We start from the raw sequence: 15,263 nt of genomic DNA, 5'->3' as shown, positions 1-15,263 counted from the left end.
AGGCAGGTGAGCAGTTAGAAGGCACAGCAGTCCCAGATTGCAAGAGGGATCAGGCCTAAACCAGCGGTCGGACATCCCCCAAGGGGTTCCCGGTTGGAAAGGGTGCAGGCTGGGCTGAGGGAACCCCATCCCTGTGCACAGATTTCGTACATCAGGCCTCTAGTCCATCATAAAGAACCCAAGTTATACATGTTAAATTGGCTTAAGGTCAGTTCATAATTGTTTATGGAGCCCTTACAAAGTGCTAACTACTTTGCATATATTATTTAATATTTATGATAACCTATACAACAATCCTCACAATGCTCTCTACACAACTGTTATTGTTTGTTATGTTTTTTTAAAAAATATATATATATTTTATTGATTTTTTTACAGAGAGGAAGAGAGAGGGATAGAGAGTTAGATACACCAATGAGGGAGAAACATCGATCAGCTGCCTCCTGTGCACCCCCCACTGGGGATGTGCCACCAACCAAGGTACATGCCCTTGACCGGAATCGAACCCAGGACCTTTTGGTCCGCAGCTGATGCTCTATCCACTGAGCCGAACCGGTTTTGGCTGTTATGATTTTTAGTAAAACATCCATGCCTAGGGTGGTGGTAATCATTATCATTATTTAGAGAAAGAAAAACAAGATCATCACATCCGCCTATGTGGGTACAGTCACCTTGTATTGTAGAAGAAGAAACTAAGCCACAGGGTAGTTAGGTGACTACTCAGGGTCACAGAACTAGAAAGTGCCTGCATGACTCTGAAAGCCCTTCCTTCTAACCATGATGTTTTACTGCATCCCTTAATGATTCTTGTTAAATAGAGGAACTTATGGCTAAGAAGTGAGTTAAATATTCCTTATAAAGAGTATTTATGTTGCTGAGTTTCCTTATGTGCTTGAAAGGTAGAAAATAACCTGTCAAGTCTTCGGGCATGCTGGGTAGCTATGGGATAATTAGATACCTTTCAAAGCAGTACTCTCAGCGTGGAAAATGTCCTTAAGGACTTTGATTCAAATGACTGATTTCATGACAATGAAGGGCTCAGAAAGCTGAACAAGGTTCTTTTATGAAGACCAAAGGAAATCGTTAGGCTAGCCCTGAGTCTTTTCAGGGTGAACATTGGATGCTGAAGATTATCTGTGCTGATTCCCCCCTAATCCCGTTATTGGGTTTCTCGTTACTCGACCTTAGGATAGCTTGTACAATATCATCTCTGTAACCTTTGTGTTTGTAGGTTTATCTTGATCAACTATCAGTGCAAAGTGAGAAGCCGCCTTTCATCTGGTTTCCAATGGTGCTAACTAGAAAAAAAAAAAAAAAAGGAAGATAAAGAGTTTTCATTGAGCAGAAATAAAGTAGTCAAGGTATGAAAGCACTGATAGTGAACCTAAAGAAGGCATTTGAAGCAGGAAGCCTTCCTAGGGAGAAGGTTCACTAAAGAATAGCGACACCGTAGGACACTGGGAACAAAGAGGGTTTTCTATAATCTTGATGATTTTCAGTGGAACAAAGTTTCCCTGCTTCAATAAGAGTTTTTGCCAATTTATTCTTATGCTGAAACTGTTCTCCTAAATCAATTGTATCAAAGATCTGGCATTGTTAAGGAAGATAATCCTTGAACTTTTAGCATTATATAAAGGAAAGCTGGCAAAAAGAAAGAAAAGAAAAGAAAGTAAGAAAGGAAAAAGAGAAGAAGAGAAAGAAAGAAAACAAGAGAGAAAAGAAAAGAGAGCATAATGCTCCATAACCTTCCTACCTCCAAGAGAACAAGTTTGATTTTGGGAGACCGGCTAACTCCAATGGAAGAGCAGAGAGGCTGCACAGCCAAGGAGGGAGGAGAGAACAAGGAAGTTGTAAAACACTAGATGATTTATTTTACAACTGTTAATTAAATGAAAGAAGGAGGTGCATTGTGCTTATCTAACATGCTTTCCTTTTATGCTGTGTCGTAATGTAAAGAACATTACCTTTGCAGTCAGTCAACAGACCTGGGCTTACATCCTGGCTCTACCACTTTCTGCCTGGGAAATTGAAGGCAGAGTATTTAACCTCTCTGAGCTGCAGTTCCCATAGGGTTAAGTGGAGTTCCCAATAGTGTTGTAGTCTATATCTGTCAAGAACCTTCTGTTTAACCTTGGGCAACTCAACCTTTCTGGGCACCAGAAGCTCCATCCGTAAAATCTCCCTGGCTCAAATCTAGGACTTTTCCATGCATGTGTGCACAAAATAGAAAGGACTGACACTTTGACTGTTTTTTGTTCTGTAAGGACTACCTAGTTGTGGCATTCTAAAGATTAGGCAGTAATGCATTTCAAGTCCTAGCTCATAGTAGCCAGGCAATAAATGGCACAAACGTTATGCAGTAAATATTAGAACTACATATGAAACTCACTCAAGATCTGTTGGTGGCATTGGCTTACTTGGTACTTGCTTTTGTAGAGAAAACTATATGCCAGAGAAGGCAATATGCAAGGCAAAATGTCTCATATTTAAATTGTTCTCCATTTTCTAAAGCATAATCATATCCCCACAGAGAAAGACACACATACACCATACTTCCTGTACTCTAGAAAATAAGGCTTAGATTCAGAGAAATTTAGTGATATTGACTAAAAATGATACGTGTTTAAATAGGGGAGTCAGGCCTGAAATCTGGAATCCTGAATTCTGTTCTCGAGATCTCTCCTTTATACCACACTGACACTGTCCAGTAGTCTGGCATACCTTTCTAGAAATCCCCTCCTCGGGTAAACAGTTAAGAGCAAGAAATAAATCCTCAAAATAAGAGTTCATGATGTGTTGATATCCTTGGCTTATTGTGTCAATCTTTATATGTAAAAAAAAAAAGATAATTAGTTCTCTGTAACACTTAGAAACAGAGAGTACACACCCTTTTGCTAAATTGAGTGATCTATTGTAACTATCAGATATTTTAAAAATATGTTTTTGTTGATTTCAGGGAGGAAGGGAGAAGAAGAGAGAGATAGAAACATCAATGATGAGAAACAGTCATTCATCAGCTGCCCCCTGCATGCCTCCTACTGGGGATGGAGCCTGACCAGAATCAAACTGTCATCTCCTGGTTCACGGGTCCATGCTCAACCACTGAGCCACACCTGCTGAGCCTCTTTCAGTTTTGAGCTTTGAACGAATTTTAGGCTCTTGAAAATTGAAAATTAGCAAAATATTTTGTCATTTCCAGAAAGAAAAATTGAAGTTTTTAAGGGCATAAATCAAATTTATCGACTCTAAATAGCTAAAGAAAAATATTTTGATTAAAATAATAAAAATTGGAATATCAACAAAATTATTAAATTTTCTTTGAAACATGTCTACTTATAGTATATGATATTATTTAGAAGCATTGCGCTTATAAGAGTCTAGCACAAATTGACTTAGATTCCTTAATATAGCTTATTTGACTCAGCTAAATATTTTACGATTTAACACCTTTTCCTTTCTATTATTAAAATACTTTTAAAAAGTAACAGAAACATAAAGCATTGTATAAGTGTATGTATTTACTATCTATTTCAGTTCATCCAACCTACAATAATTTAAGTCAGCCTACGATGGTCATAGAGAGCCTTTTCTCCAGGGCATGAGGCTGGCCCCAAGATAACTAAGGCGTCTGCCTTTGAGGAATTCAGCATATAGGCTTTATAGTAATAAAAGCTTATAGTTGCTAACTTTTACTGATCTTTTCCTGTGTATCAGCCACACTGCCAAGAGTTTTGCAATATGTTTTATTTAATACCTCCACCTAAATCCTTGGAAGATAGCATTTTATTAGCCCCATTTTGTATAATAGATGAGAGAATAGTACCTTAGATTAAGAAATTTATCCACAGACATATGGCTCAGAAGTGGTTTAATTTTTAATAATTCCCTTGATATACTAATATGAATATACAGACAGAAACAAAACTACTTACATAAGTAAACACAAACACTTGCAACTTTCATTTTTTAAAATATGAATATATTTTTTCTTCTGTGATTGAAAGAAAGATGTTTATTGCTATTATTGTTTCTCCTGCCAGCTTATTCTTAAATAAAGATTAGTGATAGTAGTATCATCATTGTGCAAAGCATTCACAATCACAAAGAAGGGCAAAAGCCTTTCCTAGCTATTAAATTAATTCTCAAATGCTCTGTCCCTAACACTACATTTTGCTCATTAAAAAAAAAAAAAGCCTAAGTGATATTTAAACTTTAGATTGTCTTCATAATAAAATGCCTAATTTTCAACCATATTTGTGCTCTTTCTAGGAAATTGTATTAATAACATGCTTTGAAGATATTCAGAACTGTTTATTATAAAAGGATCCTGCCCTAACCGGTTTGGTTCAGTGGATAGAGCGTCAGCTTGCAGACTGAAGGGTCCTGGGTTCGATTATGGTCAAGGGCACGAACCTTGGTTGCGGACATATCCCCAATAGGAAGTATACAGGAGGCAGCTGATTGATGTTTCTCTCCCATCAATGTTTCTGATTCTCTATCCCTCTCCCTTCCTCTCTGTAGAAAAATCAATAAAATATATTAAAAATAAATAAATAAATAAATAAATAATAAATGAATCCCAAGCACACATGAGGTCCTGTAAGAGGAGCACAAGTATAGGAAGGAATTTCAGGGGCAACATGAGGCTTTAAGAAGACTAGACTTTCTTTTCCCATTCTGAAGTTTTAGATAGAAAAGTCTTGATGGAATTAGAAAAATATTAGGGATAATTCATGCATTTTAATAGTAGATTGACTGACTGTATTAGTTTCCTAAGTTGCAAAAAAAAAACCAACAAAAACACACACAAAAAAAAAACCTACCACTGACTAGGTGCTCAAACAACAGACATTTATTTTCTCACAGTTCTGGAGGCTGGAAGTCTAAGATCGCAGTGTCAGCTGGGTTGGTTTCTTCTGAGATCTCTCTCCTTGGCTTGCAGATGGGCCCCTTCTTGCTGTGTCCTGACATGGTTGTCCCTCTGTGCACATGTGCCCTGGGTGTCTTTTTGTGTGTTCGAATTTCTTATTAGGACAGCAGCGAAATTGAATTAGGACTCATCCTATTAGCCTCATTTTAACTAAATTATGTCTTTAAAAGGTCCTCTCTCCAAATGCAGTCAGATGGTAGGTGCTGGGACTAGAGTTTCAGCATGAATTTTGAGGGGACACAATTCAGCCTATAGCAATGACCTTTAGCTACAAATTGCTGAGAGTTCTTCCAGATCTAGAATTTTATGCATCTTCTTCAAATTTTTCACTGTAAAAGTTGGCCACAATCTAGGTTACTGATATGCTTTTCTTTATTTATTACAAATGACATTCCTGCTTTTCTGTACTACCAAAAGAAGGGATCATAGAATAGTGTTCTGGGTTCCCCTTCTAACTAACAGAGACACTTTTGCATGCCCAGAGCCCTTGATGTCTTGCAAATGAAGGAGGAGGAGGTCCTCAAATTCCTTGCAGCAGGAACACTCTTAGGTGGCACCAACCCCGACTTGGAAATGGAGCAGTACAGCTGCAACAGGAAAAGCGATGGCATCTACCTCATCAATCTGAAGGAACCCGGGAGGAGCTTCTAGGCCAGTGCCTGCCATTGCTGCTCCTGAAAACCCTGCTGACGTCAGTGCCATATGGTCCAGGAACACAGACGAGTGAGCTGTGCTGAGGTTTGCTGCTGCCACTGGAGCCACTCCCACTGCTGACACCTCACTCCTGGAACCTTCATGACCAGATCTAGGCAGCCTCCCGGGAGCTGAGACTTCGGTGGCTATGGATCCCACGGCTGAGCACCAGCCTCTCACAGATGCCTTACATTAACCTGCCAGCCATCGCTCTGTGTACCAGACTCCCGCTGCACAGTGTGCACATCGCCCTCCTGTGCAACAACAGGGAGCTCACCCAGTGGGTCTGATCAGACAGGGCTGGGAAGTTCTGCGCATGTCTGAACACCCATAGGAGGTCATGCCTGATCACCGCTTCTGCAGAGATCCAAAGGAAGAGCAGAGCACTGCCAAAAAGACTGCGGCCAAGGAAGAATTTCAGGGTGACTGGACGGCTGCAGCTTCCGAGATCACTGCCACTTAACCTAGGCCTCAGAGTCCTCTGCGGGTGCCCTGGTGCCTATTCAGCAGTTCCTTCTGAAGAAGAGCGCTCAGCCCTCCGCTGCTCAGAGCACTGAAAGGGCAGGAGCAACACTAATGTCTTGGACAGAAAAGGGAAATAAGATTGCTGGAAATAAAGTTTCTTTAAAAATTAACATTCCTGAATTAGCTTCCTGAATTAGTGCATATGTGTGTGCGTGTTTGCATGAGCACACACGTTTGTAAATACACACACATATATTATGTTTTTGGGTAATAGATAGCTGTGGTTATATCTACCTTTTATTCACTCACACATTTATAAACAAAAGTATGTATTTATTTATTGACCACTTAAATGTGACCAAATAAATAACCCAAAATCACACATTTTCACCATGCTAAAAGCATTTAATTAAGTTTCTCATTTAGATAAACCTACAATTTCATAATGCATTCAACCTGGTTTTTAAATATATTTATATAGACTAAAATATCTGCAGTTGTACTATGAGTTAAAAGTCATTCCAAGTACATTCAAAAGGAGCCCTTGTTGGCCCGAGCCAGTTCGGTTCAGTGTATAGAATGTCAGCCTTCAGACTTAGGGATCCTAGTTTGATTCCGATCAAGGGCACATACCCAGGTTGTGGCCTTGATCCCAAGTAGGAGGCATGCAGGAGGCAGCCGACCAATGATTCTCTCTCATCATTGATGCTTTTATCTCTCTCTTTCCTTCTCCCTTCCTCTCTGAAATCAATAAATATATATATATATTTTTAAAAAATAGATCTGTTGTTGTGGGTTGTATTTTCCAAAACATGGCTACAACAACATTTTCAATTCCACAGACTCTTGCAACTTCCCAGTCAAGAGGTGGAGTCCATGTCTTCTCTCCCCCTTCTCTAACCTGGTGGGCCTTTATGACTGCCACAACAAATAGAATAAAGCAGAAGGGACATTAAGGGTCTTCTGATAATAGCCCATGAAAAGTGTTAGTGTTGCTGAAGGAGGAATGCACGAGGCCAAAGTGGTAAGGGATTATAAATTTATTACGTCATCTGGAAACCAGATGGGCTGACCCCCAAAATGGCACCAGCACTCAAAGACAGGGTGTCATAGGTTTTTAAAGTACTCTAGGTGAACTTTTTCTGGGCAGAGAATTCTCTGCATCTCTGGATTCTGGGAAAGATCAGAGGGGAGAGAAAATGTGGACTAATCAAGTGGAATGTCCATAGTGAAGTGACTTAAAGTTCAGTTCCCAGGGGAGGGGGGTATCAATTCAATTATTTGATCAGATCTAACATTCCAGCCTTTTTGTTTTATGGAATAGAGACGAAGGTCATATCTTCCATAGTTACTTCCTGCTGAGATGGGACGTCAAGATTATAGGGTGAAGGATGTTGATATTAGTCGCCTGGAACACTGTATAGATTCTCATGGTTGGAGCAAGGGGTTTCAGCAGCATGATTTCCTGAGAGACTGCTTGTTGAAGGCTCAGAAGCAGTCCTGTTGAGTGACTTAGGAAGTGAAAGCTGGTCTTGAAGCTGCCACAGCATCACTTGTCTGGTTTTGCTGCTTTTCTGGGCCTGGAGCTAAAATACAACTGAGGCCTAGATGTCATCTTTATGGATGAAAAGATCAGAGATCTAAGTAGCCTGACTAGTGATATGAAAGGGAAGGATAGGTTACCCTGGGGCTAAGATGGACTATAGGATACGAGGTTCCTTTACCAGGTTCTGTGCTCCAAGCTGAGGGGGTAATCACCATGGCACTACTACTAAGAGGTGAGTGGTTGAGAGTCTGTTGCAGTGAAAGCGGACGGGAACATGAAATGGGCTATTATCCCAGGGAAAAGCAAAAGGGAAGCAAACTGCAGTTCCTGAGCCACATGAGGCTCTTTGGCTCCTTGATGTGGCTCTTCCACAAAATACCCCAGCCTGAGCAAGTCTATTTTGAAGAAGTGGCATTAGAAGAAGTTTAAGTTTAAAAAAAATGGCTCTCAAAAGAAATTTCAATCATTGTACTGTTGATGTTTGGCTCTGTTGACTAATGAGTTTGCCTACTACTGGCCTAGACTGTAGGATAATTACCTAGAAGGTTGGCTACCTTTTTGAAAAATATAGTTCCCTTTTCCTTTTTTTTTTATTGTTTAAAGTATTACAAATCGTAGTACATATGTCTCCTTTTTTTCCCCCCCATTGACCTTCTCCCAGCCTCCCCTATACCCCAACACATGCCCTCACCCCCTTTACCCACTCCAGTGTCTTGCATCTATTGTTTATGTTTATGTGCATGCATACAAGTCTTTTGGTTGATTTCTTGCCTCATCCCCCAACCCTCCCAAGCCTTCCTGCTGTAATTTGACAGTCTGTTTGATGCTTCTATGCCTCTGTCTCTATCGTTTTGTTCATCAAGTTATAATGCTCTTTATTATACATAAGTGAGTGAGATCATGCAGTATTTTTCTTTCACTGACTGGCTTATTTCACTTAGCATAATGCTCTCCAGTTCAATCCATGATGCTGCAAATGGTAAGAATCACTTCTTTTTTATAGCAGCATAGTATTCCATTGTGTAGATGTACCATAGTTTTCTAATCCACTCATCTGCTGATGGGCATTAAGGCTGTTTCCAAATCTTAGCTATTATAAATTGTGCTGCTATGAACATAGGTGTGCATATATCCTTTCTGATTGGTGTTTCTGTTTTATTTTGTTTGTTTGTTTTGTTTTGTTTTTTATATTCCTAGAAGTGGTATTACTGGGTCAAATGGCAGTTTCATTTTTAAAATTTTGAGGAAACTCCATACTGTTTTCCATAGTAGCTGCACCAGTCTGCATTCCCACCAGCAGTGAAGGAGAGTTCATTTTTCTCGGCATCCTCTCTAGCACTTGTCATTTGTTGATTTGTTGATGATAGCTATTCTGACAGGTGTGAAATGGTACCTCATTATTGTTTTGATTTGCATCTCTCGGATGATTAGTGACTTTGAGCATGTTTTCATATTTCTCTTGGCTTTTTGAATGTTCTCTTTTGAAAAGTGTCTAGGTTCTTTGTTCATTTTTTCATTGGGTTGTTTATCTTCTTTTTGTTAAGTTTGTATGAGTTCTCTGCAAATGTTGGGTATTAAACCCTTAACAGAGATTACATTGGCAAATATATTCTCCCATGCAGTAGGCTTTCTTGTTGTTTTGTTGATCATTTCTTTTGATGTGAAGAAGCTTTTTATTTTGATGTAGTCCCATTTGTTTATTTTCTCCTTAGTCTCTCTTTCTCTAGAATTTGTGTCTGTAAAGATATTGCTATGACATATGTGTGCAATTTTGCTGCCTATGGAGTCTTGTAGGATTTTTATGGTTTCCCATCTTACATTCAAGTCCTTTAGCCATTTTGAGTTTGTTTTGTGTATGGTGTAAGTATGTGATCTAGTTTCATTTTTTTTTTTTTTTGCATGTATCTGACCAAATTTCCCAGCACCATTTATTAGAGAGATTGTTTTGACTCCATTATATGGTCTTGCCTCCTTTGTCAAATATTAATTGAGTATAATGGCTTGGGTCAATTTTTGGGTCCTTTATTCTGTTCCATTTGTCTATATGTCTGTTCTTATGCCAGTACCGGGCAATTTTGAGAACCGTGGCTCGGTAATATAGTTGATGTCTGGTATCACGATCCCTCCAACTTTGTTCTTCTTCCTCAAGATAACTCTGGCTATTCTAAGTCTTTTTTTATTCCAGATGAATTTTTAGAGAGTTTTTTCTAGATCTTTGAAATATGCCATTGTTATTTTAATAGATATTGCATTGAATCTATAGATTGCTTTAGGTAGTATGGACATTTTAATGATGTTGATTCTACCAATCCATGAGCATGGTATGTTCTTCCATTTGTTTATGTCTTCCTCTTTCTCTTTTTCCAATGTTCTGGAGTTTTCCAAGTACAGGTCTGTTATGCCCTTCGTATTTAGATTTTGTTTTCTCTGCTGCACTTAATAATGGTTTTGGGGTATGGACTGCCCCAGAGCTGGTTTTCTGATAGTTTCTCCCCGCTTTGATCTCCTGGTTCCATGAAAAGAACTTTCCCCTGCAGTCTCTGAGAGTGTTTTAAATTGGGTGATCCTACATACTAGGCTTAGCAATCAAAATCAAGGATTTAAAGAGAAAAACAGAGCTAGAGTAAGCTTGTGAACTCATGACTTTTTCATGCCAGTACTGAGCACATGTCTTTCCCCCCTGGCACAGTGTAGCCCATATACTGGTGAAACTTCAGGCTGCCTTTTTGTGCCCAGCCCAGCAATGGGTTGATTTCTAGAGTTCCCTTCTGCTAACAGCCCTGTGGACCCCCTTCCACATTCACGGATTATGCTGGCCCCCAATGGCCGTGGATTTTATGGGGCTCAGACTTCCTCTGAACCTTTAGATTCTGCTGTGTGCGTTTCTCCCTCCAGCCTGGATTGCAGACCTCACCTTTCTTTGGGCAAAATCTGACATTTCCATTAGAAGTTGCAAAACTCATCCAAGTCCATGTATTTGTGCTGCTTGAGACCCAGTGTTCATGGGTTCACAGCTGGTCCCTAGGTTTTGTGGGTGTAGGGTGCCGGCAGGTATCCGGTTCTTCCCGGTTGAAGGTAAGGCTAGGCTTCTGATCACAGCCACTCTCCCATTCAAGATGGCATCGGGTCTCTGTGGCAGAGCCAGTTGCTCCGGGAGAGATTTCAGCAGAAGTGGAGGCTGCCCAGTCAGGGGAGCCCAGTCCGCAGTCCACAACAGTCCCTTGTAATATAGCTGTCCCTCACTCACAAATAGACACTCCCCGTGCGTCCATACACTCTCCTTTCATTCTCTCACTCACACACTATCTTGCAGCCTGCCTTCCTATTGACAGCCATCTTCCTCAACTTCCCCTTTTCCTTTTTATAAGCTAGGGTGATTTTGGCCTGAATCCATCTCTTGATTGGTAAAGGGATGATGGTATATATGCTGAAGAGAAGAGGGAAAGACAGAGCCAGCAACTCCTGGCAGAGACTGGATTGGTCTGGTTTGGGATGGAATGGGTAAGGTTAAGTGTTTGTTCGAGATGAGTGGAGGTGAGAAAGTTCCTTATGGGTATAAGAGAGGAGGACTGGAATAGGACAAGAAAGAGAGTTAAACATCACTTCCAGGTACAGGATTGTCCCAAGGGGGAGGTGGATGGGGTATATTCGGAACCTAGAAAGAAGGAAATTTTGTCCCAGGGGTAATTGAAGCAGGATAAGGTTAAGTTAAAAGGGACAGGACTAAGAAATTAGCAAATAGAAAGGATCAGGTGAGCATGAAGATACAACAGATGATATAATGTTGATGAGAAAAACAAAACAAAACACTCTCTGTGTAGATATGCACATTCTCCCCATATTTGGGTTTTTCTAGGTACTCCAGTTCCCTCCCACAACCCAAAGAAGTGCCTATTAGATTCTTTGCTGAATTATCTCTGTCTCAGTGAGTGTGGGTCGGTTTGTGGGAATGCACCCTGCAAAGGAAGGGCGTCTTCTCCAGGACCTTGCACCCTGAGCTGCTGGGAGAAGGTCTTGCCACCACTACCTGTAACTGAAATAAATGCATTGGAAAATCATTCTCTCACTTGCTTATATTAATCTTTCTGAAATGTATGCATCACTCACATGTATTTCCAAGAATACATAGATGGTAAATGAGAACTTACTATACACCTGTAGAAATTAGATAAAGTAAGAATCAGCATGCAAGACCTCCAAGTTAAAGGAAGCAGTGGGTTAGAAGCAGTGATGGGGGCTGGGGGAGGAGAGGGACATATGTGGCATGTGCCAATTTCCCCCATGCATATACTCGTACCATGACCAATCAAGGTCAAGCTACCAGAGTGTGATCAATGGGCTTGTAAGATGTTTGAAATGTTAACAGTCCATCTTTTTCAGCCATTTGGGCCAGCTCCAGTGTATACCAGTACTGCCACAGAGATTTTATAACTCAGGTGGGGTCTTGGCCCAGCGGTCATAGACATAGGCAAAGAGGCTGGGTGAGAAGTACTCTTGATCCAGGCAAAGCATCTGAATAGCATTTACAGTGGTGCCTCACACAACGAACTTAATTCGTTCCAGGAGCAAGTTTGTTATGCGAAAAGTTCGTTATGTGAAACGTGTTTTCCCATAACAATACATGTTAAAAAAAATAATTCGTTCTGTAGCATAAAATATGCTAAGATGACATAAAAAAAGATAAATTTTTTGTTATTAGTGTAAAAAAAATATTGAGTTTAACTTAAAAGGATGACTGCCGTGATACGTGCGTGATTTAATTCGTAATGAAGAACGATTGCCGCGAAACGTGCTTAAGTTAAGCGCAGTGACTAACGACTGCCTGCAGTGCCTGCGCAGAAGGATGCAATACATCGGCAGCGATCGTGGAAGCTCGGGCGAAGCAGTCGTGGAAGCTCGGGCAAAGCGGTCGTGGAAGCTCGGGCGACTTCGTTGTGTGAAACGAAGTTCGTTGTATGAATCATGAAATGAAGTTCGTTGTGTGCAGCGTTCGCTGTGCGAGGCGTTCTTTATGCGAGGCACCACTGTACAGCAAGCATGTCAAACTAGCGGCCCGTGGGCTGCTTGCAGCCTACAACAAATATTTTTGTGGCCCAGCCAATATAATGGTGTGTAAGAAATGTCTTAATAAAAATTTCATAACTTAATTTTTACAATATCCTGTTATGCATAATTATTAATAACAAACTACAATGTTCGCTAATGACTGATTACTCTAAGCATATTGCATTCATTTCCCTTACGTGCCTTACCCTCAGGTGCACCATTTCTCCCCACTAATACTAGCAGTGAATATTTTAGCAGCTGATTGCCATGTCATTAGTCTTGGACTGACATGTTTGGTGTGTACAACAGGAAATATTTTGCTTTCGGAGAAAAAGAGACTTATTTGCATTACACTTATTAATTTGTGCAGTTATTCAGTGTCTGAAAAGTTAATGTTCAAGAAAAAATATTAATTTTTATTAAAATGTTCTATTATTATATTTTGTGTTAATAATTACTCATTTATTTCAGCCCTTTATATTCAGTTTGTCTCTATTGAAATAAACTTACGTTTCTATGAAAATTGAAGCTTTTGTTTTTTGTGGCCAATCTTATATAATAAAAAGGGAATATACAAATTGACTGTCACCCTGCCACCAAGATGGTGGTGCCCACTGCGGAGGTGGGTGGTTTTCTGTAACACATGATGACTGTATCCACAGCAGAGGCCCCCTGTCAAGCCTTGCCAGGCAGGGGGTGCAGTCTCAGGTTCCCCATCAAGCCCATAGGCTTAAGGAGCTATCAGCAAGGACCTGAGGCTGCACCCCGCCCCCCTTTCCCCATGGGACTTGAGGAGGACCTCAGGCCGCACCCCCCCCACCCCGGTGCCAGGCTGGGGGATCTCAGGCTGTACCCCTCGCCCAGGGCCAGGGGACCTCAGGCAGTGCCCCCCACCCAGCAAGGCTTGATGGGAGACCTGAATCTGAGCCATTCTCCTGGTGGGGCTTCAATGGGGACCTGAGACTGCAACCCCTGCCTGGCGAGGCTTGACGGGGGACCTCAAGCCACGCCCTCTGCCCCGGCAGGGCTTGACAGGGGATCTCAGGCCGCGTCCCCCATCTGGCGGGGCTTGTGTGCCCCCTGCCCTGGCCCAGGCTGGAAAACCTCAGGCTGCACCCCTAGCCTGGTAGGGCTTGACAAGGGTGGGATAGTCGGGTCCAGATCTAGCCCAATGGGAGGGGAGACCAGGTGGGTCTGGGTCTCACGCGATTTTGAGGAACACATGGGTGCGTGGGGACTTGGCTCTGAATCTCTTGGTGCACCTCAGACTCTGACAGGAGGAAGATTTTCATATATATTTTACTAATTTTCTTTCATCTGACACTTCTATTATAGAGAAAGGGAAACTAACAATATTAAAATATTTCCTCTTATTAATCCCCTTTTAATGTGCACAAATTTCATGCACTGGGCCATTAGTATAAACATAAACCTTATTTATTTGGCCCATGTTAGCCTTTGAATTTGACATGCTTGATGTACAGTATCTTTAGGGGGGGAAAAAAGTCTGGCACTGTTTGTGAAAATCTCTGAGTTTTTGTCTTTAATCTCTGTTGGGGGGAAGTGGAAGCAGGAGGGGCAAGTTAAGAATCTGCCAGAGTGGAGAGCAAAGGGCCTAAGAAATATCACATGGCCATTTTTTATCTTCTTTCTCCTGGGTAGATATGTTGGGTTTCTGGGCTATTAGTTGGGCTTTGGTTGGCTCCTCCCTTTGATTAAATGCTTATTCTCAAGCCTACAGACTAACAGGTATAGGACATGTGAAAGGAGTCCCTAAAGGAAAGCATTTCTCCATCTGTAGTGAGCTGCCTGCTTCTAACCAGCTTTAGGAATAAGATAAATGTAATAATTTTCAAAAAAGTCTCTTAGCCTCCTCTCTCTCCCTTGTTCTCTCTTCTCTCTCTCCTTGAAATATGTTCTGTCTTGCTCCAAGCTATCTTCATTCCAAGTAGCAACATTAACAAATATAGCATTATAAGAGTATTTTGGCTTACATTCTAGAATGGGAAGTGTCAGTATTTAAATTTATGAATTTATATTATTTCATTTCCAGTAGAGATTTACAACCAAAATGACATAATGATTGTGGTTTTCATCACTTACTAAATCCTTAAAAAAAAAAAAAGGCTGGGGTGTTCTTAATATGTCAATTCCTTTGTAAGAGTCTGTGGCCTCTTAATTGGTATAACTAGATATACCAATTAATAATGTGTATTTTTTTCAATAGATGGATTTATTCATATGTTGATATACATACGATTTGATATGTTTGCTGTATTGACAGCAAGCTTCAAAACTTCATATGCCAAATTTGCTGAAGGTGTTAACATCATAGATATTTTTACACTTAAAAATGTTGAATTTTGTACAAAAAAAAGAGCACTTGCAGGAAGTTTTAATTCATTACTTTATTTTGAAGAAAAGTGCTGCTGCAAGTTATCATTTACTTCAGGAAGCTTATGGTGAACATGCTCCATCTCAAGGTATTTGTGAATGCTGGTTTAAATGCTTTAAAAGTGATAATTTCAATGTGAAAGATAAAGAACGTCCAGGTCAACCGAAAAGTTTAAAGACCAACAATTA

Source organism: Pipistrellus hanaki, assembly GCF_964339955.1.
Source record: "Pipistrellus hanaki genome assembly, chromosome: 3".
In the NCBI taxonomy this organism is placed as follows: domain Eukaryota; kingdom Metazoa; phylum Chordata; class Mammalia; order Chiroptera; family Vespertilionidae; genus Pipistrellus; species Pipistrellus hanaki.
This window is presented reverse-complemented; position numbering follows the sequence as displayed.